This window comes from Ananas comosus, linkage group 14, assembly GCF_001540865.1.
Source record: "Ananas comosus cultivar F153 linkage group 14, ASM154086v1, whole genome shotgun sequence".
NCBI classification, from domain to species: domain Eukaryota; kingdom Viridiplantae; phylum Streptophyta; class Magnoliopsida; order Poales; family Bromeliaceae; genus Ananas; species Ananas comosus.
In genome coordinates, this window is record NC_033634.1 from 9,045,038 (window position 1) to 9,057,114 (window position 12,077).

At 37.0% G+C, this 12,077-nt stretch overlaps 1 long non-coding RNA gene across 1 annotated transcript; it reads right to left on the bottom strand.

The window, feature by feature from the left end:
- On the bottom strand, positions 290-3,732 carry LOC109720639. The gene is made up of 4 exons (XR_002219024.1): positions 3,465-3,732; positions 939-1,085; positions 710-856; positions 290-627 (listed from the first exon to the last, which is right to left on the bottom strand). It is a non-coding gene; the product is annotated as an uncharacterized LOC109720639 (long non-coding RNA).

Genomic DNA, 12,077 nt, shown 5'->3' on the forward strand with positions numbered 1-12,077 from the left:
AGAGCCTCAAAGCAAGAAAACCATAAAGAAATAGTAAGAAACAAACGAAATAAAGTAACATTAGTAAAATAACAATGTATCAACACTTAATCTCAAATGAAGATACGAATAGTAAGCTTAAGTATAGCCAAATAAAGTCCATAGATATAACATTGCCAACTTCGTAAAAGGAATTGTATTTAATAAACTAATTAAGGAATTGTATTGCCAACTTCGTAAAAGGAATTGTATTTAATAATATTGCCAACTTTGTAAAAGGAATTGTATTTAATAAACTAATTAAGCAAGAATCAAATAAAAGGAAACAATCAAAACAATCTTTAAAACAAGGCAGGAAAAATGTAAGGGTCGGTTAAGGAGGATAGGCAACACTGCTCATAAGCATAGAGTAGTAGCAGGGACAACAAGGAATGAAAAGAAGAGAGCACGAAGAAAAAAAAAGTAAGAATGGTAGGAAATAGTTGCTGAGCAGTAGATTACCATTGAAGAGAAATGTGCGCAATCGCTAAGGGCCACAATAGGAGGAAGCGGTTGCCTATGAGTAGACCATCCAAACTTCCACTCTGTCCAAACGGCAACTCGTTCGAAGCCAATATTTGCGGCACTCCCCTCTACCTATCATCATAGCTTTAAAGAAGAGCAAGAAAATTAGAAAAAGACAACAAAAAAAGTAAGAATGGTAGGAAATAGTTGCTGAGCAGTAGATTACCATTGAAGGGAAATGTGCGCAATCGCTAAGGGCCACAATAGGAGGAAGCGGTTGCCTATGAGTAGACCATCCAAACTTCCACTCTGTCCAAACCGCAACTCGTTCGAAGCCAATATTTGCGGCACTCCCCTCTACCTATCATCATAGCTTTAAAGAAGAGCAAGAAAATTAGAAAGAGACAACAAAAAAAGTAAGAATGGTAGGAAATAGTTGCTGAGCAGTAGATTACCATTGAAGGGAAATGTGCGCAATCGCTAAGGGCCACAATAGGAGGAAGCGGTTGCCTATGAGTAGGCCATCCAAACTTCCACTCTGTCCAAACCGCAACTCGTTCGAAGCCAATATTTGCGGCACTTCCCTCTACCTTTCATCATAGCTTTAAAGAAGAGCAAGAAAATTAGCAAGAGACAGCAAGGAATAAACGAAACAAAGCAATGTTAGTAAAATAACAATATACCGAAGCAACGGAGACCATCGACATGCACCACATTTAACATAAATTCTGATGGTCTCCATACATTGTAGCAGTTCAAACATCAAGTAACCACCCAAATCATTATATGCTGAAATTTCACAAAAGATTTTGGACATTTTTTTTTAGCAGGTAGATTGCTAGGATTCGTCACATAGAAAATTCGTCTAAGAAGTAGGTAAGAAAGAATCAGGCCAAATAATTGTATAAATTATAATATAATGCCGCATGAAAAACGGGGGGGTTGAGCAACAAAGGAAGCAGTACAAACAAGCTTTAAAAAATGCAAGAAAAAGTAAGGCTCACTTAAGTAGATTTGACAACACCACTCATAAGCACAGGGTAGCAGTAAAATCAGCAGATTACTGCAGGCAGTAAATATGTGCAATGACCAGGGATAAGAACAGAAAGAAGTGGTCACCGAATAGAAGATTACCATTGGAGGAAAAATGTGTGCAACTACTAAGAATAAGAACAGTCAGAAGCGGTTGCCTATGAGCAGGCCATCCAAACTTCCAACCATTCGCAACCAACATTTTCCACACTTCCCTTTAGTTAACATCATAGTCTTAAAGAAGAATAGAAACATCGGGGAAAAACAACAAGGGATAAATGAAACCAAGTAATATTAGCGTGAATCTCAACATGCAAGAAGTCCCAAGCTTTAAAGTAAATAGTAAAATTACAAAACAAAATATGCAGATGTAAACTGACAGTGATCAGAAAACAAATACTGATAGAGAAGAACATAAAAGAAATTTGACGCAGAGCGCTTGTTATCATTAGGTCTGATATATAGTCCTGATGTTCTATTTGTTTGAGAAAATATGTAGGCAACATAGAACATCACCAAGTAAACATCTCTATATATAGTGTCTTTGTTAAACAACTATACTGTGCATTTAAAGAGGGAAAACAAATCTATAAATAATATACACGCTCGAAAGAGTCCCTACAGGAAAAAACCGATCTAACTGAAAACATATGTTTTTTTACCTCCATAGGCACATGCTAAACCAAAGTAAGTAATGACAAAAGAAACAATTCAAACAATCTTTAAAAAATGCATAAAAAAGTAAGGCTCAGTTAAGGAGGTACGGCAACACCACTCATAAGCACTGGGTAGTAGCAGGAAAAGTAAGCTACTGTGGGAAGTAAATATGTGCAACGGCCAGGGATAAGAAAAGCAAGAAGCGGCAGCCGAGTGGTAGATTACCGTTGGAGGGAAATATGTGTAACTACTAAGAATAAGAAAAGCCAGAAGCGGTTGCCTATGAGTAGGCCGTCCAAACTTCCACCCATTCGAAAGCAACATTTTCCACATTTCCCTCTACATATCATCATAGCCTTAAAGACGAATAGAAAAAGCGGGAAAAACAGTAAGGGATAAATGAAACCAAGTAAAATTAGGAAAAAAATCAGGAAATGTAGAAACTTGGAAATGAAAATTGAACAAAAGTGTATATAAGACTGAATTTTTTTTTTTAGGTACTTACATAAAGAAAATGTGCATTTAAAGAAGGAAATCAAATTTATAAATAATATACATGTTCGGAAGATTCCGCCACACAAGAAAAGGACCGAATCAGCTGAAAAAGCACATGTTTTTTAACCTCCATAGGGACATGCTGAACCAAAGCAAGTAATGAGCAGAGAGGTTTTCTCATTGAAGCAAAACACCAAATACCATAAGAACAATTTATCTATAGTTTGCTATAAAGAGTAGAGCAAATTAACATCAAACTTGTGTGCGACATGGTAACACCCAAAAGCGTTTTCATTAAAACAAACCATCAAACACCTTAAGAGCATAGTTAGCTGCAAAGAGACGAAGCTAGGACCCTCCTGCATTCTAATAAACAAAAGAGTTCTCATTGAAGCAAAACACCAAATACCATAAGAACAATTTATCTATAGTTTGCTATAAAGAGTAGAGCAAATTAACATCAAACTTGTGTGCGACATGGTAACACCCAAAAGCGTTTTCATTAAAACAAACCATCAAACACCTTAAGAGCATAGTTAGCTGCAAAGAGACGAAGCTAGGACCCTCCTGCATTCTAATAAACAAAAGATTTCTCACTGAAGCAAAACATCAAACACCTTAAGAGCAACTTATCTATGGTTGACTATAGAGAGTACCAAACTAACATACAACAAATCTGCATGTTAAATGCTAATATCTAAAGTTTTTGTTCACTAAAGCAAAATATCAAATATACTGAGCAACTCTTGAAGAATCAAAATAGAAAAATAGAGAAGCATGGTATGTCATGAAAACACCTTCAATGGATTGTATAATGTCAAGTTTGACTTCGGTGGAGAGCTTTACTTGATTTTGGAGCTCCAATTTAACAGGATGTTCTACATAAGAAAGCTTTCCTTTTGTGTCAAATAATCTAAGGCACATTCTATGTAAATGGGACCATTTAAAAAAAAAAGTATCTAAGGTGTATATAAAATGAATTTATCAAGAATTTTCAAACAGCTTGCAATTCTTGGGCATTTTTCTAGGCAAGTAACTTTCTTAAACAAACTAAGAAAAAACTTAATATTTATATCGGTATCTCAACCTACAGATGTAGAGAGCTTCGACTGATTGCATACTATAAAGTTTGACTCTGGTGCAGAGCTTCAGTTGATTGTGGAGCTTCAATTTAACAGGATGTTCTACATAAGAAAGCTTTCCTTTTGTGTCAAATAATCTAAGGCACATTCTATGTGAATGGAGACATTAAAAAAAAAAAAAATAGTATCTAAGGCATATATAAAATGAACTTATCAAGAATTTTCGGACATCTTGTAATCCTTAGGCAATTTTCTAGCCAAGTAACTTTCTTAAACCTATAGTGTAACGTAAATGAATGCTCAGTGTATGAAGTTTAAAGATTTAACTGAAAAGTGGACCAATTGAGATTTGCAGTATTGGGATAGCATAGGGACTATCAATACATTTACCTTGTAAATAAAGATCAAATGTATTATTCACAGCGGATATATCACTAATTATATGCAAGATTCACATAACATGGCCATATAGCATGTAAATAGAGTAAAATAAACATCATATAGTCGACTTAATGAAAAACCCATGAAGTGGACTCCCTTGAACTGAGAATTTGGCGAATACTGCGATATTATTTTGTAAAACAGCCAATATGATAGGAGCTCACAAATTTCTTAACATATAGGCCACCCAAAACTACTTAAAGAACAGAAGGAACAAAAAAAGGTAACACAGCAGAAAATGTCAGAAGAGGTCTGACCAAATATTCGATACTTTGTAATTCAGCTCATGCACCGATTTCTCCAAACAGATCCAATTCACATATTGTGAGTTTAGAAATCACTGACAACCAACATATGCAAAAAAATGAGCACAATACCGATAAAGTATGAGTATAGAGAATAGAAAAGCACAAAGCATAGAAATCAAACTATTATGGAAATAGGCAACAAACCCCCTTAATCAACTAAAATCCCAATACCAAAGGGTCTGTTGTAACAGCCCTACTAATTTGGGTTCCCAATATTAAAGGATCTGTTGTAACAGCCCTACCAACTTGGGTATTTGATTTTATGCATTGTACCAAGTGTATATAATATCTGACAGTAAAAATGAATGGGGTGTGGGCAATATTCACACACATTTTAAATATCTTTATGGTATCAGAGCCTGCTAAGGTTTAAACACCATGGCCACACAATCATCCTCTTCCTCTTCGTCCTCCTCTCTAATGCCTATAACTCCACCTTCGGTTCATCACCAACTGACAATCAAACTCACTTCCTCCAATTATCTCCTATGGAAAACTCAGATTACTCCTTTCCTTTGTGGCCAACAATTGATTCATCATATAGATGGCTCCACACCTCCTCATCCTAAAGAAATTAACAACGCAGCAAATCCAGCATACAAAGACTGGTATATCAAAGACCAAATTGTGCTAAGTTGGATTCTAAGCTCTATTTCGGAATCCGTTCTCTCCCAGGTTGTTGGTGCCACTACAGCTTATGCTGCTTGGTCTCGTTTACAAACCACTTATGCTTCTGGTTCTAGAGCGCAAGTTCGTACTCTCAAAAGTGCTCTTCATGCCTTATCTCGGGACAACGACTCCATTGCCACCTATATGGATCGTGCCAAGCGATTATTTGATCAACTCATTGCTCTTGATGCTGCCATCTCGGAAGATGATCTCATTGATCATATCTTACGCGTCTCGGACAAGATTACAGAACTTTCACCCGCAACATTGAGAAAAGGTTAACTTCTATTTCATTTGATGATTTATTTGGCTTACTCCTCTCTGAAGAAATGCAGCTTAAGAGCTCAAATTCCTCCCTCAACGCACCTGCTGTTGCTCACTATAATGCTCGCCAAAACACTAATAGTGGCGGGCGAGGCAGAGGGCGTGGATACAAACGTGGAGGATATCATTCCAACTCTGGTCGTGCGCGTACCTCTCAAGCAAACACTGAATCATTCACACCCATTTGTTATAATTGTCGGGGTCAAGGACACACCTACAAACAATGTCCAAGTCCTAAATACAACAACAACAATGATTACACACCAAAACCAGCAGCCAACTTCACTTCATCTCCCACCACATCAACCAAACCGTGGATCGTTGATACTGGAGCAACCCATCACTTGACTTCTGAACTGGAAAACCTGGGCATTCACTCCGAATATTCTGGAACCGATGAAATTACTCTCACAAATGGTAAAAGCTTACCCATTACTCATATTGGTTCTAATAATTTATCTCTCAATTCTCGTCCTTTTTCATTACACAATATCCTTCATGTTCCTAAATCTAACGCAAACTTACTATCTGTTCGTCAGTTTACAGCTTCTAATGATGTCTCACTTGAATTTTTCCCTAACTTTTTTGTGATTAAGGACTGCAAAACGAAGCAGCCACTCCACCAGGGATACATTAAAGATGGCCTCTATCAGTTAGCTGCGGATCCTGTTTCTCCAGTTTGCAATTCAGTTTCTTTGTCTACTTGGCATGCTAGATTAGGCCATGCTTGTTCAAAAACTATCAATAAAGTTTTATCTTTAAATAAATTGTCTGCTTCAGCTAAGACTACGTCCTCCTTATGTGAAACCTGTTGTGTCAGCAAATCACATAAACTTCCTTTTCATGATTCTAATTATAATGCTACAGACCCATTAGAACTTATTTGTTCTGATTTATGGGGTCCAGCCCCAATTCCTTCTTCTGATGGTTGCTTATATTATGTACTCTTTTTTGATCACTACACTAAGTACACTTGGATATACTTTCTTCGCCACAAATCTGATGTGTTCAATTGTTTTGTCAAATTCCGACTATAGTTGAAAAATTTTTTGAGAAACCAATCAAACAATTCCAATCCGATTGGGGAGGGGAATTCCAAGCCCTCAGACATTACTTAGCTGAAAATGCCATTATACAAAGAAGCTCTTGCCCACACACACCTGAACAAAACGGATGTGCTGAACAAAAACACCGTCACATAACTAAAACAGGACGTGCTTACCTATATCATTCCTCAGTACCGCCAAAATATTGGGACCATGCTTTTGCCACTGCGGTTTATACAATAAATCGAACCCACTCCAAAACTCAACCACAAATCACCTTACCAAATGATTTTTCAACGTAACCCGGAATATAATTTTTTCCGTGTTTTTGGTTGTTGTTGTTATCCTTGGCTTCGTCCGTACACTAAGAACAAACTTGAACCTCGCTCTTCTAAGTGTGTATTTCTTGGTTATAGTCTTCTTCATAAGGGCTACAAATGTTTGTCCCTATCTACTAATAAAATCTTTCACTCACGCCATGTTTTGTTTGATGAACAGGTGTTCCCGTTCAAGGAAAGTGATGGAAAATCTTCAATTCTCGGTCCACCGCCTTCACTGATTCCTATATTCTCTCTTGGTTAGCCCATTCCACCCTCCAATGCCTCAATCACACCCAATGTCCTGACTACACCAACAACCAAATACACACAACCCTTGCCGCCAACAAACAGCCCTGCTCCGACTTCTACAGAAAACACCACAGCCACTCTATCAGCTCCCAATATCATGCCCATGACACCTCAACTACCACCAAATCAACCGAGCTCCAATGGTGTGCCCGTAGTTCCTCAACCCACAATTGACCTCCCGGCCTACCCAATTCGAACCACAAATACCCAAATACAACACCCTATGGTCACAAGGTCCAAAACTGGTCACTTAAAACCCAAAGCTCATCATGTCGTGCCCACGACTCACTCTACCCCCACCACATATAGAGAGGCTGCAAAGCACCAAATTTGGCGTCAAGCTATGTCTGATGAAATAGATGCCTTAATGGCCAATGGAACATGGGATTTAGTTCCACGATCACAAGCCACTAATGTCATTGGTTGTAAATGGATTTATCGTATTAAAACCAAACCTGATGGTTCAATTGATCGCCATAAACCGAGACTTGTTGCAAAAGGCTTTCATCAACGGCCGTGCGTGCACTATATTGAAACCTTTAGTCCTGTCATTAAAGCAGCTACAGTTCGTCTCATTTTATCCATTGCAATCAACTCTCACTGGCCCATTCGTCAACTAGACATATCAAATGCCTTCCTACATGGGACTCTTGAAGAACCAGTCTACATGGAGCAACCCCAAGGCTTCGTCGATTGAAATCTCCCACATCATGTGTGTTCTTTAAAGAAGCCCCTATACGGATTAAAACAAGCTCCCCGAGCTTGGTACTGTTGCCTCACAACAGCATTACAAAATATTGGCTTTAAAAGATCCAAGGCTGATAGCTCTCTTTTTATCTATTCCTCTGGCCAACATACTGCCTATTGTCTTGTATATGTTGATGATCTGATTTTGACAGGATCCAACATTTCACTTATTCAAGACATTATTCATCAGCTTGGCCGAGTTGTTGCGATCAAAGATTTGGGCCCCCTTACATACTTTCTTGGAATAGAGGTGACTTGGCTCTCAAATGGACTTCAACTCTCCCAATCTAAGTACATCAGGGACCTTTTGAGACGTGTGAATATGCATGATGCTACACCTGTATCAACGCCATCCTCTCCACAAGTCCGCTTAGTCCAGGACTCTTCCAACAACTTTGAAGATCCTACCTTGTTTCGTCAAGTAGTAGGTACGCTTCAGTACTTAGCTCTTACCAGACCTGACATCACTATGTCTGTCAACAAGGTAGCTCAATTCATGCACTCACCTTCCATCAATCATTGGCAAGCAGTGAAGAGAATACTCCGGTACTTACGAGGAACCATTGACGATGGCCTCCTCCTTAAATCTTCTACTTCCCCATCACTTTTTGCCTTCTCTGATGCAGATTGGGGAGGTGACACGACTGATCGAAAGAGTACCTCTGCCTATGCTGTCTTTCATGGCCATAATTTGATCTCATGGAGTTCAAAGAAACAAAATACAGTCGCTCGATCCAGCACCGATTCTGAATATCGTGCCTTAGCATCTGCTACATCTGAAGTTTACTGGTTACAATGTCTTCTTCGGGAATTACACCAGCCCCTTCCTACTACTCCCCGAATATGGTGTGATAATGTCTCAGCTACATATCTAGCAGCAAATCCAGTTTTCCACGCTCGCTCAAAGCATCTTGAGCTTGATTTTCACTTCGTCCGAGATCAAGTCCGCAAGAAACAACTTCAAGTTTCATACATTCCCACTGCTGATCAGCTAGCTGATGTCTTAACCAAACCGCTGTCGAAGCAACGGTTCCTGGACTTAAAGGACAAACTAACGGTCGTTCCTCCCATCTGTTTGCGGGGGGGTATTATGGAAATAGGCAACAAACCCCCTTAATCAACTAAAATCCCAATACCAAAGGGTCTGTTGTAACAGCCCTACTAATTTGGGTTCCCAATACTAAAGGATCTGTTGTAACAGCCCTACCAACTTGGGTATTTGATTTTATGCATTGTACCAAGTGTATATATATCTGACAGTAAAAATGAATGGGGTGTGGGCAATATTCACACATATTTTAAATATCTTTACAAACAACTCCGCAAGAACATAAAAGGATAAAGAAAACATAAGGACAAAGAAATCGGGTTCATACGGTGCTCATGTGATATCAAAATTAAACATGCAAAATTCACAATCTCTATTGTGTTTGTTGTAATTGTTCTTCGTCTTTTTAGTCACAAATAGTTAGATATGAAGAAAGCTTCTAATCAAGAAAGGTAAATAGAAAATACCAATTTGTCTACATCGAGTAGCAGTAGCAGTAGTTAACGAATTGTAAAATTAATAGAGATAAAGAGAAAATCATGAAAATAAAAGGGAAAAAATAGCTGAACAATAGAGGTAGCAAATAAAGAAGTAAAAATTAGAAGAAAAATCAGTAGGAGTGAAAGGTGAAAACAAAAACATTTCAAATAATAATACAATTTTTTCATTGGAAAGCAGAAAAATAAAAACAAAGCACCTAAACTCATGTTTATCAAAGTTCTCAATATATACAAAGAGAGCCGAAAAAGCAATCACAATAATATATTGCTTTCCTTCTCACTTATGACTGATTCAATAGAGCTCATTAGTAATGCTAAAAGAATCTAGTTATTTAAACCGTACCATAACTAAAAAATGAAATTAACAGTATATACATTTCTGAAAAATTACGATTCAAATGTAACGAAGCAAAATCCATCAATTATATATTGATTTCTCTTTCTTTTAAGATAAAAGCAACAACTGTGAGATTAAAGTCTACTTATTGATTATTAGGTTTTCTTACACGAAACAAACATACATATAAACTAATTAAATCGATCAAAATTTTAGAACAAAAGGATGAATCAACAGACGACGCGAGCAGCACTTGTAACCATGAGTTCACATTAGGAAGAGCAACAACTAAGTAAAATCTACCATTTCTTTTACATAATAGGAGATCGACTACATATAAAAAAGGGTATCTAAAATTACACAATGTATTCATTTCCAACAATCCTAGGAGCCAAACAAATGACTCTTTATCAATTTTCTTTTACATTAAACCAAAGCGGTATAAACTCTCTTTTACAGGAACAATAAAGACTATACACAGGAAAAGCTCTATATACCTTTCTTCTGTAGAACCAAACATACTCCATTGTAAACAACCATCGACCTTTAAAAGTTACATGAGAAGAGATGGGAGAAACTACAACAAAGTGAATTTGAAGAAAGAAAAAATAGGATAGAGAAGGAAAGTTCAAAAAAGGCAGGCGAGAGACGAGAGAGGAAATAATAAGCAGAAGATGTCGACACCTTAAGTTGGTAGATATGAAAACCTCAGTAGCAAAAGTAAAGGTGGAAGCTCGGCGCATCCTAGTAGATAGTCGCAGCTACTTGTAAGAAAGTAGGAAAAACCAACTCCCAAAAATCACCGCAGTGAGAAACGAATTAGGCCCTCCAAATTGCGCGAATGAAAAAGGAGGAAGGAATAAAGAGGAATGAAAGAAAACAACAGATATATCTCAATATATATCTATAGATTCATGCAAGGGAAAGACTCCAATATCTTTCTTTAATGGTTAATTCATAACCTACAGTATAGTCGATACAGTAACATGGCGAAACTGAAATGAACGATTGGGAATAATTGAGGCATGAAAATTCACAGTAAAGAAAATAAACGGACTAAATTGTGAGGACAATCAAGAGGGAAGGCATGAAACTATATGCCAAAAGCATGGAAGATAAAGTACACCAAAAATACAACATGGAATTAAAATCTGAACCTTTTGGAGCCACCAACAGACTATCAATAAAACCCAAATCTTCACCTGTACCAATAGAATCTAGACTCGTTTCCTGCAAACAACAAAAGTTGGGAACTTAAACACAAAATCAACATTTGCAATCTTTTAAATACAATTCTGCATTGTATATTTTAAGCTTTCAAGTTTTAAGCTTTTAAATTCTAAAAGGTTGTCGATGCAAGCCAATATTCAAAATTGTGAATCCAGAATTCTAAATTTTCAATCCCAAATTTTTATATGTAATTCTAACCTTTCAGAATGCAGAATTCTGAATCCTGGAACATAGCCGACACAATTCAGAATTCCGAATTTGAACCTTTCATATGTACTAAATATCCTGATGCAATTAAGACCATAATTTCTAATTTTAAACTTTTATATGCACCAAATGCTTTACTGCGATTCTGAATCCTGCATTCTAAATTCTGGATTTAGAATTTAGCTACACAATTTAGAATTCAGGTAGACAATTGAGAATTCAAGTAGGCAATTCGGAATTCCACAAAGAATATAAGGAAAACAAATATTCTTTGCTCAGATTCTCCATGAAATCAAACATTATTAGTTTGACACCAAAGTCTGGTTGGTTAGTAGTGCTAATTGTATAAAAACCTATTTGCACACCGGAAATATTTTCAGTACAAATATATCACAATTATTTGATATTTGAGGAGAAGATCATCATAGCGTGGGAATTCAGAATTAAGCTATGTAGCTTGGAATTGCATGAAGAATATAAGAAAAATAAATATCCTTTGTCCAGAAAGCGTATTCTGGATTCAGAACCTAGAATTCAGAATCTGGAAAGCCAATTCATATATAATATTTCTTATAAAAAGGTTGCTCGTTCAGAATTCAGAATTCCTAATATTGGCCTATTCTGACTCTTATAGTACAATTAAAATTTCGGAGACCTGAATTTCGAACTCAGGATTCTGCTAGGCAATTCAGGATTTAGCTAGGCAATCCAGAGAAGGCATACAAAAGGAGTTCTATGAAATTTCCATGCAACAGAATTCAGCTAGATAATTCAGAATCCAGCTAGCCAACTTAGATGCCAAATAAATGAAGCATACAGTTATAGTAAAAGATGGGAACTTC